General features: G+C 39.6%; 1 protein-coding gene across 1 annotated transcript in view; it reads right to left on the bottom strand.

Annotated features, from left to right (window-relative positions):
- PCSK2 (proprotein convertase subtilisin/kexin type 2) overlaps positions 1-16,915 on the bottom strand; it is a 356,721-nt gene that overhangs the window by 66,244 nt on the left and 273,562 nt on the right. The gene's annotated exons all lie outside the window — the stretch shown is intronic.

Genomic DNA, 16,915 nt, shown 5'->3' with positions numbered 1-16,915 from the left:
CATCCATCGGGTTGTAATGCTGCCTGTCAGCGATGGGATAATGCTTCCTTACCTTTTTTGGATCATAGGCTCCCTTGAAGATGTATTGAGTGCTATAAATTCCCGTTTCCTCTAGGAACTAAAAAAGCGTATGTTGGCAACATTTTGCATAGTTCCACAGAACCTTTGAGGCTGATCAGATTAAGAACCTCAGGTATTTATTAGATCATCTTTCTGGGGTTTGCCTGGCCTTATAATTATGAGCAAGGCCTTTTCTGGGCTCATGCTCTAAAATGTTCTGTGCAACAGACACTGTAATTCCGTTAATTTTCTCCCTTTTGCCTGCTCTCTCTTCCATTATACCATGGGTTTCAAATAGTTCTTCGCCTCTTGTATATATTTTCCCTCTCCTTGAATTGGTCTGGTGGCTTGTGTTGACCCATAAAACACAGTGAGGGGATGATGAACCACCTCTTAAGAGGCCTGGAAGCTTCTGTTTCCATCAGTTGGTGCCAGATACCACATAGAGGAGCTTGAGCTAGCCCACAAATGGACAGAGCACATGGAGAGAGGCCCAGCAACCTGTAATGTTTCAACACCTTGGATGAGGCACCTGATATGTGTGACACCTTCCTCCTCCGGTCCAGCCAGATCACCCCACTCAGCAGCTATTGGAAAGAGATGGGCCAGCCTTGCCCAGGTTACAGAACTGTGAGCAAATAAATGTTTGCTCTTTTTTAAACCATTAAATTTTAGGGTACTTTGTTAGTGGCACTAGAGAACTGAAACAAGCATAAGCTTTAAGTCGATCAAAATGCTGTTTTAATCCTAAACAGAAAGATGTGGAAGTCATCTGAAACTATCAGTCCTGACCCTGACATGTCCATTTTAAAGGTCTATGAGGCAGCTAAGGGATGAAACAGTCCCATTACCAAGTCTGCTAGGACAGTGTGAGCAGATCCTGCTGAAGGGCCAGTGTGGGGAGGGCTGGCTTTTCCACTTGCTGCTCAAGCTGTGGTGCACAGTAAGGAGATGTGGGTGCAGGGCCACAGGGCCCTCGGGAGTTTTGATTTCTGCAGTATGGACTAGCAGACTGTTTGCAACATCCTCTCAGGGCAAGCAAAGCTGTTGCACCAGCCTTTATATATACACACATTTTTTTTTTCTGTGTGTGAAGAAGAGGAAATCCTGCCTCCAAAAACTACATATTTCCTGGGCTCCAAGATCCCTTTGAAACAAGAATAAAATCTGTATATTGTATTCAAATAAACCCAAAAGTTATTATTGAAGTTGGCCCTTGTGGTGAAAGGTCTATGAAAACTTACAGTGTTGAGCAAACCACTATCTACTAGTCTAAGTTTTCTGTAAACCACATTTGAGTTCTTGAGAAGGTGCTTAGGGCGTAACTTGACAGGAGAGTGTCATGGATGTGGCTTTTATGGTTGCTGCCTTCTTACTCCAAATGCTGAAGAAATTGATAACTAAAGTATTGACAAACAGCACAAGACCACACATGTGTATCGATATACATAAAATAATATATATACCACTTTATATTGATTCACATATACTTTAAATGTATGCACTTACTTAAATATATACTTTACTTAAATATATATTTAAGTATATATTCTATATCTACTTATATATTCATGAATATATTCTTATGAATTTGTATGATTTATATGTAATATACACATTTACATTATCTATATACCTACATATCATTTATTTAAATATTATACTTATATAAAATATATACCATATATAAAGTCTATATATATGCTTTATATATATGCACATATTTTTAAAAAATGGATACTAATTAGATGTGACTTGCTGGCTGTTTGGCTCATACTGAAAAAATAATATTTTAATAAAAGTTTAAAAATCAATGTCATGTTTAATTTGACTGAGCACTAATTTCCTTATTATTTAATAATCAGCCCTGTCAAGATCTCCCTTCAAAGACCTGAAATGTGCACTTAGGCCTTGCCTGGGCCAGTCAATGCTTTCATCGACAGCTGTGGAGCGTGCAGAGGTGCTCATGGAAGCCTCGTGTGTGTGGACCCTGCTCTACAAGATGTGGAGCTAGAACGACCAATAGCCATCTGCTAGTTGCTGAGTGGTTATTTATTAACAGGCACTGTGCTCAGTGCTTTTCTTGCTTCACCTGCTTTGATCTTCACAGAAGGGCTACCAGTAGGTACTGCTTCCTTTCACAGATGTCAAAGTTGACTCTTAGAGTTGCTGCTGGCTCCAAGGTACACAGCAAGAAGGTGGCTGAGTCAGATCTGAGACCAGAACTCAATTACTGAATCACTACACTACCCTCCCCTATGGGGTAAGTTCATCTCCCCCCCAAATGCTCTCTAGTGGCTGGAGGACAAATGCATATGAATTGGCTTGAGCAAGTGAAAGACATTGAATCCTTCTATATTCTTGATTTTGGCCTTTAAGTGGGGAGATGAATATCATGGGCTCTCCAGAGGAACATATGGGAAGAAACATTTAATTGCTAAATTAGGCAACATTAATTAATTATAGGCAAGTAGTGGAGGCTTCCTGTACTTGTTCACCACACCATCTTTTCACACACCTGGGCCTCTGTAAGCTTTGTTTCCACTGTTTCTAATGGTCTCCCCTCAATCCTGCCTTCCTAATTGTCTCAGGCAAATGTGTTTGCTCCCTGAATATCAGGAAAATATTTTTTCAAATACATTTTCATTTGGGCCTTTTGCTTTCTTAAAACATTCAATAGCTCCCTTTGGTCTCTGTAATGAAACATAAACCTGTCAGAAATGGACATAGCTCTAGGGGGTAAGGGACAAATACGATTGCCTGATTGGCCTCCTTCTAATGAAGGTCAATGGGAGGGAAGTGACAGGAGTTATGGGTATGTTGCATTGCCCAATGGCCCCAGTCTATTACTCTCTGGGGTCCATGTCCTTGGCAGTGTGATTTTCTTGCTTCTCCCATGAGGAGTGAAGCCTATTTCTCTCTTCCTTGAATCAGGCTGGCCTTGAGACTTGTTTTGGCCAAAAGCATGTGGTGGATATGATGAGTTAGCTCTCAAGAGGCCTTGCAGCTTCCCCTTTCTCTTGAAACCCTGCTCAGGTGCCATGTGGGCAAGTCCAGGATTGCCTATTAGATGATGAAAGGCATGCAATCCCTGTGCCTCTCACCTTAGCTGATATCCCATCCGTCAGACTTGTGAAAGAGGTTGTCCTAAACAAGTGAGCCCCTGGCCAACCTGCCAGCTGAATATGGACTCATGGGTGAGCCCAGCCACAAAGCCCAGCCTGGTCCAGATTAGCAGAGCTATCTAGCTGAGCTATAGACTTGTGAGCAATTGTTAATGCTTATTATTTTAATCCATTATGTTTTAGTATGATTATTGTGTGGCATTATTTGGCAATAGATAACTGATACAATGGATAAACAAGGCTGGAGGGACAACACATGTTTAACCTGTGGGGTAATGGCATTAAAACCTGGACTGTCATGATGACCACTGGGGCTTCCCAAACAGCTGCAGTTGCTGTGGAGATGTCCAGGTAAAAATCTGAGGTCCCACCCCTGCCCCTGGGGACCTCCAATGAGAGAGGGCAGGCACACACCTTCTCTCCATGTTGCTGGCTTTCCTTTAGAGTGATTGTTCATTCCACGTATTCTTTCCAGCCAAAAGCATGTTTTTCTATATGTGCTACATTCAAGTCATAGAGTAACATATAATGAGCAATATGAGTATAACAAGTATCATTTATTGATAGGTACTATGGGCTGGGCACTGTGCTGAGAGTTTGGAATGCATTATTTTATTTAATCCTTACAACAAACTCTTATTCCCACTTTAAAGAAGAAGGAATTGAGGCATAGAGATATTAAGTCACCTCCCATTAGGAGGAAGAACCAGAATTCAAATTCAAGTCTGCAGCTTCTAAACCCCTGCTCTTAACCTTGACCCTTGACTGTCAGAAATTCCTGACTATCAGATATTGCTGGCTATCAGGAATATGCAAACAAAAGTATGATGTTTTAGTTTATGTGTCAACTTGACTGGGCCAGGGGATGCTTAAATATTGGGTCAAACATTATTCTGGGTGTTTCTGTAAGGATATTTTGAATGAAATTAACATTCATGTAGGTGAAATTTGAGTAAAGCAACATACATAATTCTGTGCATAGCCAGTCAAGGCTTCCTAGATAGCCTCAATGCCAAAGAAACCTGTAACTACAGGGCACACTCATGTATTTTATATTGGTATATATATTTATTTTATTTTTATTTTTTATTTTATCTATTTATTTATTTTAATCCTCACCTGAGGATATTTTTTAAAATTGATTTTAGATAGAGAGGGAGGGGGAGAGAGAAACACTGATGTGAAAGAGAAACATCGATTGGGTACCTCCCATAAGCACTCCATCCAAGGATCAAACCTATAACCTAGGTATGTGCCCTGATCAGAAATTGAACCTGCAACCCTTTGGTGTATGGGACAATGTTCCAATTAACTGAGCCACCCAGACAAGGCATTATATATTTTTAAAAGAATTAAATATATAGAGATATAATTGAAGCCCTCCTTGAAGGCATTATACCTCAGCCTTGACCACGACACTGAGTTTGACAACGGGAACACCCACACATGCATGTTTTTATGCAATTACCTTATAATCAGGTCTACATATACATGTGTTTTCAAACTTTATATAAATGTTTCATCGTATATGATCTATTCAAAATTTGCTTCATTTATTTGTAATTTTGAGGTTTATTCGTGAATTTTTTTTTAGTGCCATGTGTTCATTTATAAATATTCTGCTTTACTTATTCATACTCCTAATTAAAGGTATTTAGGTTGTTTGCAATTTCTGTGCTATTATAAATAATCTGAAGAAAACATTCTTGTATATTATTTCCTTGGGCACATGTGGAGAGTTTCTCTGGAGGTATGTATTAGGTTGACTAAAAAGTCTGTATGTTTTTTTCTGTAAAATAAAAGATGCATGTTTCATTTTCACTAATAACTTTATTGATTTAGATATTTTGAATTTATTCAATCATCACATATCACATAATGTTCATTGTTTTCAATTAATGTCTCGATTTGATCACTATCCACTTCACTTTGACACATTTGATCAGTCACAGCAGTTTCTCCATACGCTACACAAATCATTTTTTTGTGTTTCAGTTGCATTTCTACCTCTTTTGAAATAATAAAGCATAGTATGGCAAAAATGTTGCATATTTTCTTCCATCTTCAATATTAAAATGGCTGTGCAAAAATTCATCAATCTTTATGAGTTTTTTTAAAAATGCACAATGAAGCCCTGGCTGGTGTAGCTCAGTGGATTGAGCGCGGGCCTGCGACTCAGACGATCGCGGTTCGATTCTCAGTCAGGGCACATGCCTGGGTTGCAGGCCAGTTCCCTGCAGGCCAACTCCCAGCAGGGGACCCACGAAAGGCAACCATACATTCATGTTTCTCTCCCTCTCTCCTTCCCTTCCCCTCTGGAGATAAATAAATAAAATCTTTAAAAAAAATAAAATAAAAATGCACAATGATATGACAGCTGTCACAATTCAATCTAACAAAAGTGTTTCAAATAAAGTTAAAGACAACTAAGTGCTACTAGTCATTTTATGGAAAAAAACTCAAACTTTTTTGTCAACCCAATACATAAGGGTGCAAACAGGTTTATGGATATATACTACCTCCTGCTCAAATACCCTTGCCAATACTTAGTATCAGCAAAATTTACTATTTTTGCTAGTCTAATGGTGTGAAATAGTAGCTTGTTGTTTCATTTTGCATTTTCCTCTTTACTAGGAAGGATGAGCATCTTTTCATATGTAAATTCACTTGGGTGTTCTCTTCTGTTAATCCCTTGTGCATAACTTCTGTCCATTTTTCTAGTATCTTTTCTCTGATTTGTAGCCATTCTTTATATATTTTGGGCATTTATCCTGTTTTTTTAAAATAAAACTTGTTGCACATATCTTCTCCTAGTGTGTGACTTGTATTTCAACTTTGTTTATTGTGACTCTTCTTGAAGAAAACTATTTAATTTTAATGTAGTCAGATGTATCAATATTTTCATTTTTCTTGTGGCTTAGTGTTTTGTTTAAAAAATTATTCTTATCTTAGGCTCATAAAGATGGTTTTCTACATTTTAATTCTAAAATATTTCTATACATTTAGGTCTTAATTATCCTAGATTTTATTTATGCTCAGAATGTGAGGTGGACACCTATTTTTCCATATGAACAACTAGCCTTATTTATTAAATATCATCACACCATCCTTTCCTCATTGTTTTAGTTGCCATCTTGGTCATGTCTTTGTACATGGGGGTAGGGGTGGCGTCTAATCTCTACTTTTTCTTGACCTTTTATTTTCTCCCTGTGTTAGCCCTGCTCTCATATTTATTATGGTTTTTATAATGTTTTGATATCTGGTAGGCAAAGTTTCCCCACCTTAATGTTGTTGATCTCCTTCTTTCTTCTTCATATTCATTTTTCTCCTTCTCCTCTCTTGTCTTCTTCATCTATTCTTGGCTTTTTGCTTTTCTATATCAATTTTGGGATCATTTTTTCTAATTTCACAGAAAATGCTATTGAGTTTAATTGAAATTGCATTGAATTAATAGATGAACTTGACATCCTTATATTATTACATCTTTAAATTCATGAACTTAGTATGTTACTCTATTTATCCAGGAATTCTTTTATATGTTTTCTAAGTTTTATAATTTCTTCTTTAATGTTCTCACATACTTTTTCTTAGATTTTTAATTATTTCAGTGGCCATGAAATGTGGCACACTTTAAAAAAAAGAGATGATAGGCAGTATTCTTATTTGTCCCTATACTATCGAAATTTCAGCATTAAGAATAATGTTTGCTGTAGGTTTTTGATAGGCAGTGTTATCTTCAATTAATTAATTATCTACTCAACTGCAACCAGGTTACATTTTGTCTCATTCATTGGGATTTTATTCCAGAGGTTGCATTTTCCAATTGCAGTTGGTTCTTTTTCATATTCATGTATATTTTTGCTTGTGTTTCCAAATCACTTTTTGTTTTAAACAGATATTATTCATTCTGAGCAAATGTGCAGATAAAAAGAGGTTAATCCCTTGTGCATAACTTCTGTCCATTTTTCTAGTATCTTTTCTCTTATTTGTAGCCATTCTTTATATATTAATTAATTAATATAAAATTAATTAATTTTATGTTTCAACTTGGCTGGGTCACAGGTTGCTTAGATATTGGCCAAACATTATTCTGGGTGTTTCTGTGAAAGTTTTAAACATAACTTATTTTAATGTCTTTTAAAAGACTCTTTGTAAAATTAATTTCACCTGTATAAATTCATGCCCTGTTTTTTATTTTGCTGAGTGTGTTTTTTTTCAGATAGTTCTGAATTTTGGTATGCAGGCTAATTTTGAGTTGGAGATTTTTTCCTACTCTTTTTTTCTCTCCCTTCCTTTAAGTCTCTGTCACTGGCCTTTGGTTCTATGGTTGTTTTAATAGACTCCTTACTTCTATATTCCACAGCCACATCTTATAATGGTGTTTTAGGGCTCTGGATTCACAGAAATATTGGGAATAACACAGATTTATCCAGCAAGCCAGTGGGAGACTTGCCCAAGTTCATGGCCATCTAGTCTCCACTCTCCTTAGGGCTACAGATTCTTGGATGACCAAAGTTCCACAGTGGCCAGCTACAGTCTTTTAAGCCATGTCTTTGCTGAAAGATGCTTCAGTCTTGGTTATACTGGAGCTGAGATGCAGAGAGGTTACCCAGCTAGTTTGTCATCAACCATGTATGCTGGCTAGTACCCAATGAGTTTTACGGGGTAAAACTTTAGGGTTTCAAGAGTCCTGGTTAAATAGGTGAGGATGTACAGATGCTTTGGGGGAAACCCCAGGTCTGTTGGCAAGTACCCAGTGCTATATAGAGAAGTGAAGAGGCTCTAGCTTTCTGAGGCTAGATGCTAGGCTTTTCAATTTCCCTGTTAGATCAAGTTAGTCTCATGCATAAGACTATCTTTGGATATAATTCCTCTTTCAGTCAATGATGAAGATACATAGGCACCAGACTCTTGCTATAAACTTTAACCTTGAGCTGACTGTTATCTAGTTTCTGTCAAAAGCTCAAATGAGAGAACGGATGACTGAGAAAAATGGGTGAGTGTCTGGGCCATCCATTAACTTCTTTGCCATAAATTTTCATTTACTGTGTAATTGGAGCTCCTTTGAATTAGCTCCTTAGAAATCCTTCACTGAATTTCAGAATTATATTAGCTGCCCTTTGGGAGTGCCTACTGTGTGCAATGCCCTGTACCAAGTACTTTGTATACATGTCTCTAGTCCCTCACACAAACCTTCAAGGTGCCGTTTTAGTCCAATTTTATAGAGAAGAGAAACTGATTCAGAGATTACTTATTCCATACTAAGTAGTTAACATAACATAACATTTGCCCATTATAATATGTCATCTTTTCTGTTAAGAAAATAATTTTTGCCACCTGAGGACCATAAAACCCCCGTATGTGCCATGCATAATATTAGTTTATGAAGTAGAAATGATTATGCCAACATATAGATAATTTCCTTATAATTGATATAATTCTTTCTATACCCCCAAATCTGTACTATGTTTATTTCTTTTAGCTGAAGGAAAACCTTAAATAATGATGACTTGTCTAATCCAGGCAGGGAGCTAGAAATAAAATTTAAAAATATTTTTGTATTTTTTCCCAATGACTCAGAATAACTAACAAAATTAAACTGTTTATTTCACTGTGCTCTGGTTTGAATAGAGGGAGGGTTTATTGCAACAGCAACCTTTGAGCAAATATTGGCTTTAAGATACAATATTCTCCCCTTATCTTTCCATGTTTTTAGTTACTCATGGTCAACTGCAGTTCAAAAATATTAAATGGAAAACTCCTGTAAAAACAATTTATAAGTTTTAAATTGTGTGCCACTCTCATGTCACTCACTGTCCTGCTGCATCCCACCCAGGAAGTGGATTATCCTCTTGTCCACAAAAGCATCTTGGCCATCAGATTGACTGTTAAGGAACCACAGTGTTTGAGTTCAATAACCCTTATTTCACTTAATAATGCCATATTCACATAACTTTTATTATGTATACTATTATAATTATTGTATCTTATTAGTTATTATGTTAATCTCTATACTACATCTAATTTATAAATTATACTTGATTATAGGTATGTCAGTATACAATAAAACCTAATATAGATAAGGTTCAATACTACCTGTGATTTCAGGCCTGCATTGGAGGTCTTAGAATGTATCCTCAGCAGATAAGGGGGGACTACTGTATTCTCAAAATTCACATGAAAGAAGTTAGATTAGGTCTTTGAAAGCAGTTTGAATTTTATTATCCAGGAAGTAATTTCAGGATTATCTATAAAGACAGAAGGGAAAGACGTTTGTCTATTTCTAAACCATTTAGTGTCACCAGGGTAAAGTATCAGTTTCCATCAGTATGCAAATAGCTAACCAGAGATAGCTATTTTTCTCACATGTTCTTCTTTGGCTTGTCACAGAGAGTTCTTAAAAATGAAATATGACTTTTAATAAGAAAAAAGTTAATTACTGAGAATCTTTATTATTTGAAGGCTTAACTATTTCTATCAATCAAATGAACTTACATAGAAATAAATGTTCCTCATCAACCATTTTTCCTTCCTCCTGTCTCCCATTTTGGTTGCCTGAGTAATAAATGTCTTCTTTCTTCCTAAATTTATAGTAAACTTTACCACCACGAATTGTATCTAATCCAGAATCTCTTACTCTTTAGGGCTTAATAGATAGAGTGTGCTGCACCCTGTGATGCTCCATCAACATTGTTGAAGGCAGGGGTGACATTTGAATGGTGAATGCTTCTCAAAAAAAATGTTATGCAAGAGGGCTTCTATGGACAGCAGCACAGTAATGGAATACAGATCTGCCATGCATCACCGACCATTGACTAAAACCAAGCAACGCCGGAGGATTATTGACAAAGTAAGGGCTGCAAACCTTGGGAGAAGCAGGCAGCTCTAACATGGACAGATGTCAAGGCGACTCAACATCTCAGCATAGCTGAGAAGGTATGCCATCCATCTATCCACCAGCCAATCAATATTTGTTGAGTGGTAGCAAGGAAAAAAATGTGATGGTAGCTTCTTCAAAGCAAATCAGTTCTATATGTTTTTCATACTGTTGATGCTCATTAAATGTGTGCTATTTTCTATCTTTTTGCAATTTAGGTTATTATTACTATTATTTTTTTGGTCATCTATATTTCTCTGATTGTAAGCTAGGAGGATATTATACTCCTGTTGCAAATTTCTCAACTGTTTCAAATATATCCCCAGAGCTCAGATACTGCATGCAATTATTAAATGGTTCACAGGAGAATAAATATACTTGCCCTGCTTAAAAAGGAATAATCCTATAAAAGCAAATTAAGTACCAGGCCAGAAATTCTACTACACTTATCTGCTTAAAGCAGTTCTGCATGTATATGGAGTTTGCTTTTACATGGAGTTCTTGGTTTGGAATTTAAATATGTTCTTAAACAAATGTACACTTGAAGGAAAAGTTTACAAGTAAGTACAAAAGGGATGATATGATAGTTCAGAATGTTGGGAAATCTCAGGAGAGACACACTGCTCTTGAACTTGGTTTCCCAACCAAGGGAAACATTTTATTTGCTTGCTTGAGAAATCACCTTGTAGTGCATTTCATAGCATTGAGAACCCTGTGATGGAGAGCTACTGCCTTTTCCTGTGCAGCTATTGCTTCTGAGTCCTAACTGGCCTCTGTGGCAGGCAGTGTGACTGAAATAGTAATAGCAGCAAGCCCATTGCCAGTCAGCATCAGTCAGTCCTTTATCAGAATCATGGTGAAATGAGTCTTCTCAAGATCCCCAGGTCTGCTGAACAGAGACGGGGGCCCAGAAGAGAACATGGCATGTCTTTGTGGTTGCACAGCTTTCCAGACATTCATGCTGGATTGGTAGTGAACCCTGACAAAGGCAAGTGCTGGGCTAAGGGCTTCTGAAGCCTCTGGGGAACAATATTCCTTGAGTGCAGTGGGAGGGTGATCCTTGTCTGTGCTTCTGGTCCAGTTTGCTACCCAACCCAGAATCTCTTCTTCTTCTTCCTCCTAGCAACCTGTCCAAGCCTTTCATGCTCACTCTTCCATGATGTTTCCTTAGAATGCTGCCCTATGACCATTCTCTAAATCTCAGACTAGGTATCCAGGCCACTTTGTGAACATGTCTGCACTTCCTGCCTCACTTTCTGTACCTAAATTTTACCCTCACTTCAGAACAGCCTCTACCCACCAACCCTACCTACTACTTTAATTAAAAATATATTTGATTAATCATGCTATTACAGTTGTCCCATTTCCCCCCTTTATTCCCCTCTGCCCTGTACCCCTCCTTCCACCATCATTCCTCCACCTTAGTTGATGTCCCTGGGTCATACATATAAGTTCTTTGGCTTCTCCATTTCCTCTACTATTCTTAACCTCCCATTTTGAATTCTTGTGTGTCCATTCTGTTCTGTTTGAATGTGTATTTTTCCTTCTGCTCCAAACCACTGATTTGAGTGCTGGTTTTCTTCCCTTCACTGCTGGTGCACTGTACATTTTCATTTATTTCACTTTTCATAACCTTCACTTCTTCCTCTATTTTGCAACCATACCCAACCATTTCTTTGAGCATCCTGATAAGCAGTATTTTGAACTGTGCATCTGAGAGGTTGGCTATCTCTTCATCACTTAGTTGTGTTTTTTCTGGAGCTTTGATCTGTCCTTCTATTTGGGCCATAGTTTTTTGTCTGGGTGCACCTGTTATTTAGTAAGGGGCAGAACCTTAGGTATTCCCCAGAGCAGGGCAACCCACATACTGCATTGTGGCACTGTATGTGGGGAAGGGGTATGAAAGGGAACAATGCCGCTTGCTCAGCTCTCCTCTGACTTTCAGTCACTTCTGCTGCTACCCACAAACAAACTGAGCCCTTCTGGTGCTGATTGCCAGGTATGTGAGCTTGTGTATGTTCTGGGACCCTATGGGTCTCTTCAACGAACTCTCCTGTGAGGCTTAGACTTTCTCCTGCTGCCTCAGCCCCCACAGATTTTTTCAGTCAGAGGTTTTGAGGTTTTATTTCTTAGTGCTGGAACCCTGGGTTTCGTTGTCTGTTCACTACCCAGTTGTTCCTCCTGGTTTACCTGCACCCAAATGTGGGACCACCGGTCCTCAAGCTGCCACCTCGCCACATGTCCTTTCTATCCTGCCTGCCTGTTTCTGCCCCTCCTACTGGTTTGGATGTTTCTTCTTTAACTCCTTTGTTGTTGACCTTCTACACAGTTTGATTTTCTGGCAGTTCCAATTATTGTTTTTTTAATTTCTTGTCATCCTTCTTTTGGTTATGCAAGGAGGCAAAGTTTGTCTACCTACACCTCCATCTTGGTGGAAGTATGAAAAACCTATTGCCTCATTAAAATTGTAGATTAAATGCCATCTTCTCAAGGAAAACGGTCTCAACTATCTCAGCTGGCCTTCCTCTTTGCTCTATAACAGTGCCTTCCTCTATGCTCTCCAAACCATCTTCATTATAAGGCAGTGCATAGAATGGCCTCAACACTGCTGTCAAGTCCTGTCTCCACTACTTATTAGCTATGTAAACTTACATACAACTTACTTAAACTTTTTGTACTTTAGTTGCCAAAATGGGGGTAATAATGATAATTATTATTATTAATTATTATCTGTTTCAGAAAATTATGATAAGAATTAATCGAATTAATATACAGAAAGGGTACTTTAAAACTAGTCACTGCTTAAAAGGCATTAGCTTTTTTTTTTGTTTTCTCCTCTGGCTACACTTAGCCTTGTGGTGATTTTGGCATCTGTTAGCTCCTCATATCACATTGTAAGATCTTCAGCAGGTTGCAAAACACAACTAACAGTTTCAAAAATGCCAAACTAAAGCCCCAGTTCTGTTTTTTGACTCTTTTTATGTCTTATGCTTTTCCAATTTACTTCTTATTATGGAAAATATCAAGGATATACGAGAGTAGAGTGAACACATGGCCAATCTTATCTTCCCTCTTGCTCCAAACCCTAAGTTATATTGAAGAAAATACTAGGCAAAATATTTTATCACAGAAATTTTTAAATAGATGTATCCTACACTCATGGGAAGGCTGCTTTTTTTTCTAATTCTCTTTGTACCACGCAGGAATCATCTCCAGGATACTCAATCTTTCAGACTATGAATCCTCCCAGAACTGTGGGCTTGAACTTTGACCCACTGTACTCCTATAATTATTTACAATGGTAGTTATGTTTTGAGAGGCCATGCTTTTAACTGTGGTATGATCTAGTCTTTATAACAACAAGTCATGATGAATGGGAACCTTTGAAAATGACTTGATCATAGGGAAAAAGTCACATTTATTGTCAAAGTAGACACTGTGTTTTGAGTCACTGGCTCCCTAGGAAGCAAGGATCATGCTTGTCTGACTCACTGTGACTATGTCTTAGGCAATTAGACACTTGAGAATTTTTACCACTGACAATGAAAAATGTTATTACAGTGAGCGCTAATTTGTTGTAGCTAGAAGATTTTAGTTAATTAAAGCTATACTTTCAAGAACATATTACAAATTAAAATATTTAAGGTAGAAGTTATCATATTTTTTAAAAAAGGATATTCTCGAAGAGAGAAGAACATGGTGGCGGAGTAAGACGGAGCAACTCCAATTCTCGTATCCGTGGGAGAAAATCCTGGCAGATTTACTGAAGAACAGAGCAATCAATTCCCCAACCAACAATTCCCCAGCATTTATGAAACTAAGAGACCAGAGATAGTGACGAACCAGACAGCTACAGGTCCTTGGGGTCTCAGGGAGGCAAGTAAGGACGGAGGCGGCCAGGCCAGCAGCAGCCCTGGGCTGGAGCATAACGGCCCTGGAGCTGCGACCGCCACAGCAGTCGGGGCCCAGAGGCTTCCGTCTGTGCCTAGCAACAGGGGCATCTGCCACAGAGAACTCGTCCGGAGCCCGGCAACCCTGAGTAAAGTCAAGGGTGGTGGTGGCGGCTGCAGCGGCAGCGGCAGCAGCAGTGGCAGTGGGACAGCAGCCATTGCCTGGTGTGTAAAGACCTAGGAGCTGCAGCTGCTGCAGTGGTCGGGACCCAGAGGCTTCTGCCTGTGCCCAGTGACAGGGGCGTCTGCAACAGAGGACGCGTTGGAAGCCTGGCACCTTTGAGTAAAGACAAAAGCGGCAGCGGCAGGGCTGGCTACACTTGGCAGGGCCAGCTGCCCTCAGGAGCCAGGCACCCCAGACTAAAGTCAAAAGCAGCAGTGGCGGGACTAGCAGCCATTGGCCGGCGCGTAAAGACCTCGGAGCTGCTGCCACCGCAGCTTTCAGGGCCCAGAGGCTTCTTCTGTCTACAGCCAGTATTGGGGCATCTGCCACAGAGGTCTCATGGGGAGCCCAGCACCTGTGAGTATAGACAAAAGCGGCAGCAGCAGGGCCAGCTGCCCACGGCCAGCCCAAAATTCCTCGGAGCTGCTGCTGTCGCCGCATTAGGGGTGTAGAAGCTTCCGTCTGTGGCCAGTGCCAAGGAGGACTCATAGGGAGCCCAGCACCCAGTGGAGGATTGGGCCAGCTGTGGGGTCCTTGGAAGAGCTGGCTCCCTCCCTCACCATCTAGGTGGGGCTGGGTGGCAGAGACCTGTCTGCCTAGGTGTGCAAGGAGGGTGGCAAGGACAGGGGGCCATGTTCAGTTGCAATCTCTGTGGTTGCCAGCCCACCAGCCTGCCAGCCCAGGAAATTTGAGAGGAGCATTGTCCTAACAAGCCAGGTTGGGGATTGGGCTGGGCTGAGAGGCATGCTTTCTGGAGAAGTTTTTACTGGAAAGTGGACTGAGGTGTTCTCCTGTGAAGGCAGCTTGACTTGCTTCTCACCCAGCCACACGACTGGGAAGGACCAGTACCAGATCCCTTGGGACCCAGGCAACTTGCGGGTGGGCGGGCGCCTGCACCCCAGACTGGTAGCCTGGCTGGCGGGCAGGTGTGCACCTGAGCCTACAACACAGCCCAAACAGGGGTCCTGTCAAAACCAGAAAAACTGGATTGGGCAGTTTGAAACTAACAAAGGAGGAGTTTTTTTTTAACTTATATTTTTTTTTTTTACTTTTTCTTTAAACTTTTTTTCAGTAATCCTATATATTTTTAAATTTTATTGTTGCTGTATCTTTCAGTACTCTGTTCCTCCCTTTCTTTTTTCCTGTTTTACTCCTTCCTTTCACCCCAAACTTATTGCTTTTTCCTCACTTCTTTTGCCCTTTTTTTGTGTGTTTGCTTGTTTGTTGCTTTCTATACCACTGTAAATACTTCACAACACATCTCTGGGGTCTTAGCCCACTTTACAGGTTCCTGAATTCTATTACTGTAGTGATTAACTCTACTTGTTCACATGCTACGTCTATTTACTATTCTTTACTCTCACCTTACCTCAAAATCTGACCACCCGCAACCTCACTGCTTTCTAGATACAACTCACAAGCCTTCCCTCCCCAACGAGAGACTTATCTTTGGTCTATCCTTTCTTACAAGTGGCAAATTGGGTTGAAGATTACAGTTAACACTATATAGAGCCTAAAGATCTTCTGTCTCTTCTCTACTGGTTGTGACTGTAAATATCATAAAGTACTCTCCTTGTGTCATAAACCATTTTGCCTCCCCCTCCAATTGATCACACACACACACAAAGAAAGGAGTAGGTGGAAGTGGAGAACATCAAGATATCTTCAGGAGACTGCACCACTGAATTACCGCAGAAGTTCACACCATAAACCCGGGGAGTCAGAACAGATCAATTGAAGAAGCTGAAGCTAACAAGAAGAGTCTCATAAGCAATGGGAAGACAAAGAAACAATGCCTAAATGAAAGAAAAGGTGTAAGTCTCAGAAATAATGTCAGATGAAAGAGAGGCAAGTCAGCTTTCAGATATTGAATTCAAAGCACTAGTTATCAGGAAATTCAAAGAGCTCACAATGAGCTACCAGAAACTACAGGGGAGCTACAATGAGCTCTCCGCAAACTACATCAACATGAAAAAGGAAATAGAAACTATCAGCAAAGGCCAAGGGGAAATGAAGAATACAATTTTGGAACTGAAGAACACAGTAGAAGGAATGAAAAGCAGGATCGATGAGGCAGAAGATCGGATCAGCGAGTTGGAGGACAAAATAGAAAGAATCTCCCAGAAAGAGCAAGAAAGGGAAAAGAGGCTCAAAAAGAACGAAGAGGGACTAAGAGAAATGCAAGATAATATTAAACATAATAATATCCGAGAAATAGGAATACCAGAAGGAGAAGAAGAAAAACAAGGGATAGATAACCTATTTAAAAGAGTAATGATGGAAAAGTTTCCTAATTTTATGAGAGAAAAAGTTACATGAATCTAGGAATCACAGAGAGTCCCGTTCAAGAGGAACCCAAAGAGGCCCACTTCAAGACACATCATCATTAAAATGCACAATTCCAAGACAAAGAGAGAATCCTAAAGGCAGCAAGGGAGAAAAAGGAAGTAACATACAAGGGAGCGCCAATAAGGTTAGCTACTGACTTCTCAATGGAAACACTCCAAGCAAGAAGAGAATGGCAAGAAACATTTCAAGTAATGAGAACAAGAGGCCTACAACCAAGGCTACTTTATCCAGCAAGGCTCTCAATCAAGATAGAAGGCCAAATAAAGAGGTTCCAAGGCAAAAGAAGTCTAAAAGAATATGCCTCCACCAAACCAGCTCTACAAGAAATACTAAAAGGACTACTTTAAGGAAAGGAAGGAAAAGAAAGAGACAGAGAGGAACTCTGGTACAT

This window comes from Sturnira hondurensis, unplaced genomic scaffold, assembly GCF_014824575.4.
Source record: "Sturnira hondurensis isolate 20B ecotype Veracruz unplaced genomic scaffold, ASM1482457v3 Scaffold0003874, whole genome shotgun sequence".
NCBI classification, from domain to species: Eukaryota; Metazoa; Chordata; class Mammalia; order Chiroptera; family Phyllostomidae; genus Sturnira; species Sturnira hondurensis.
The sequence above is the reverse complement of the archived record's forward strand: the minus strand, read 5'-3'. Positions and strand labels throughout refer to the sequence as shown.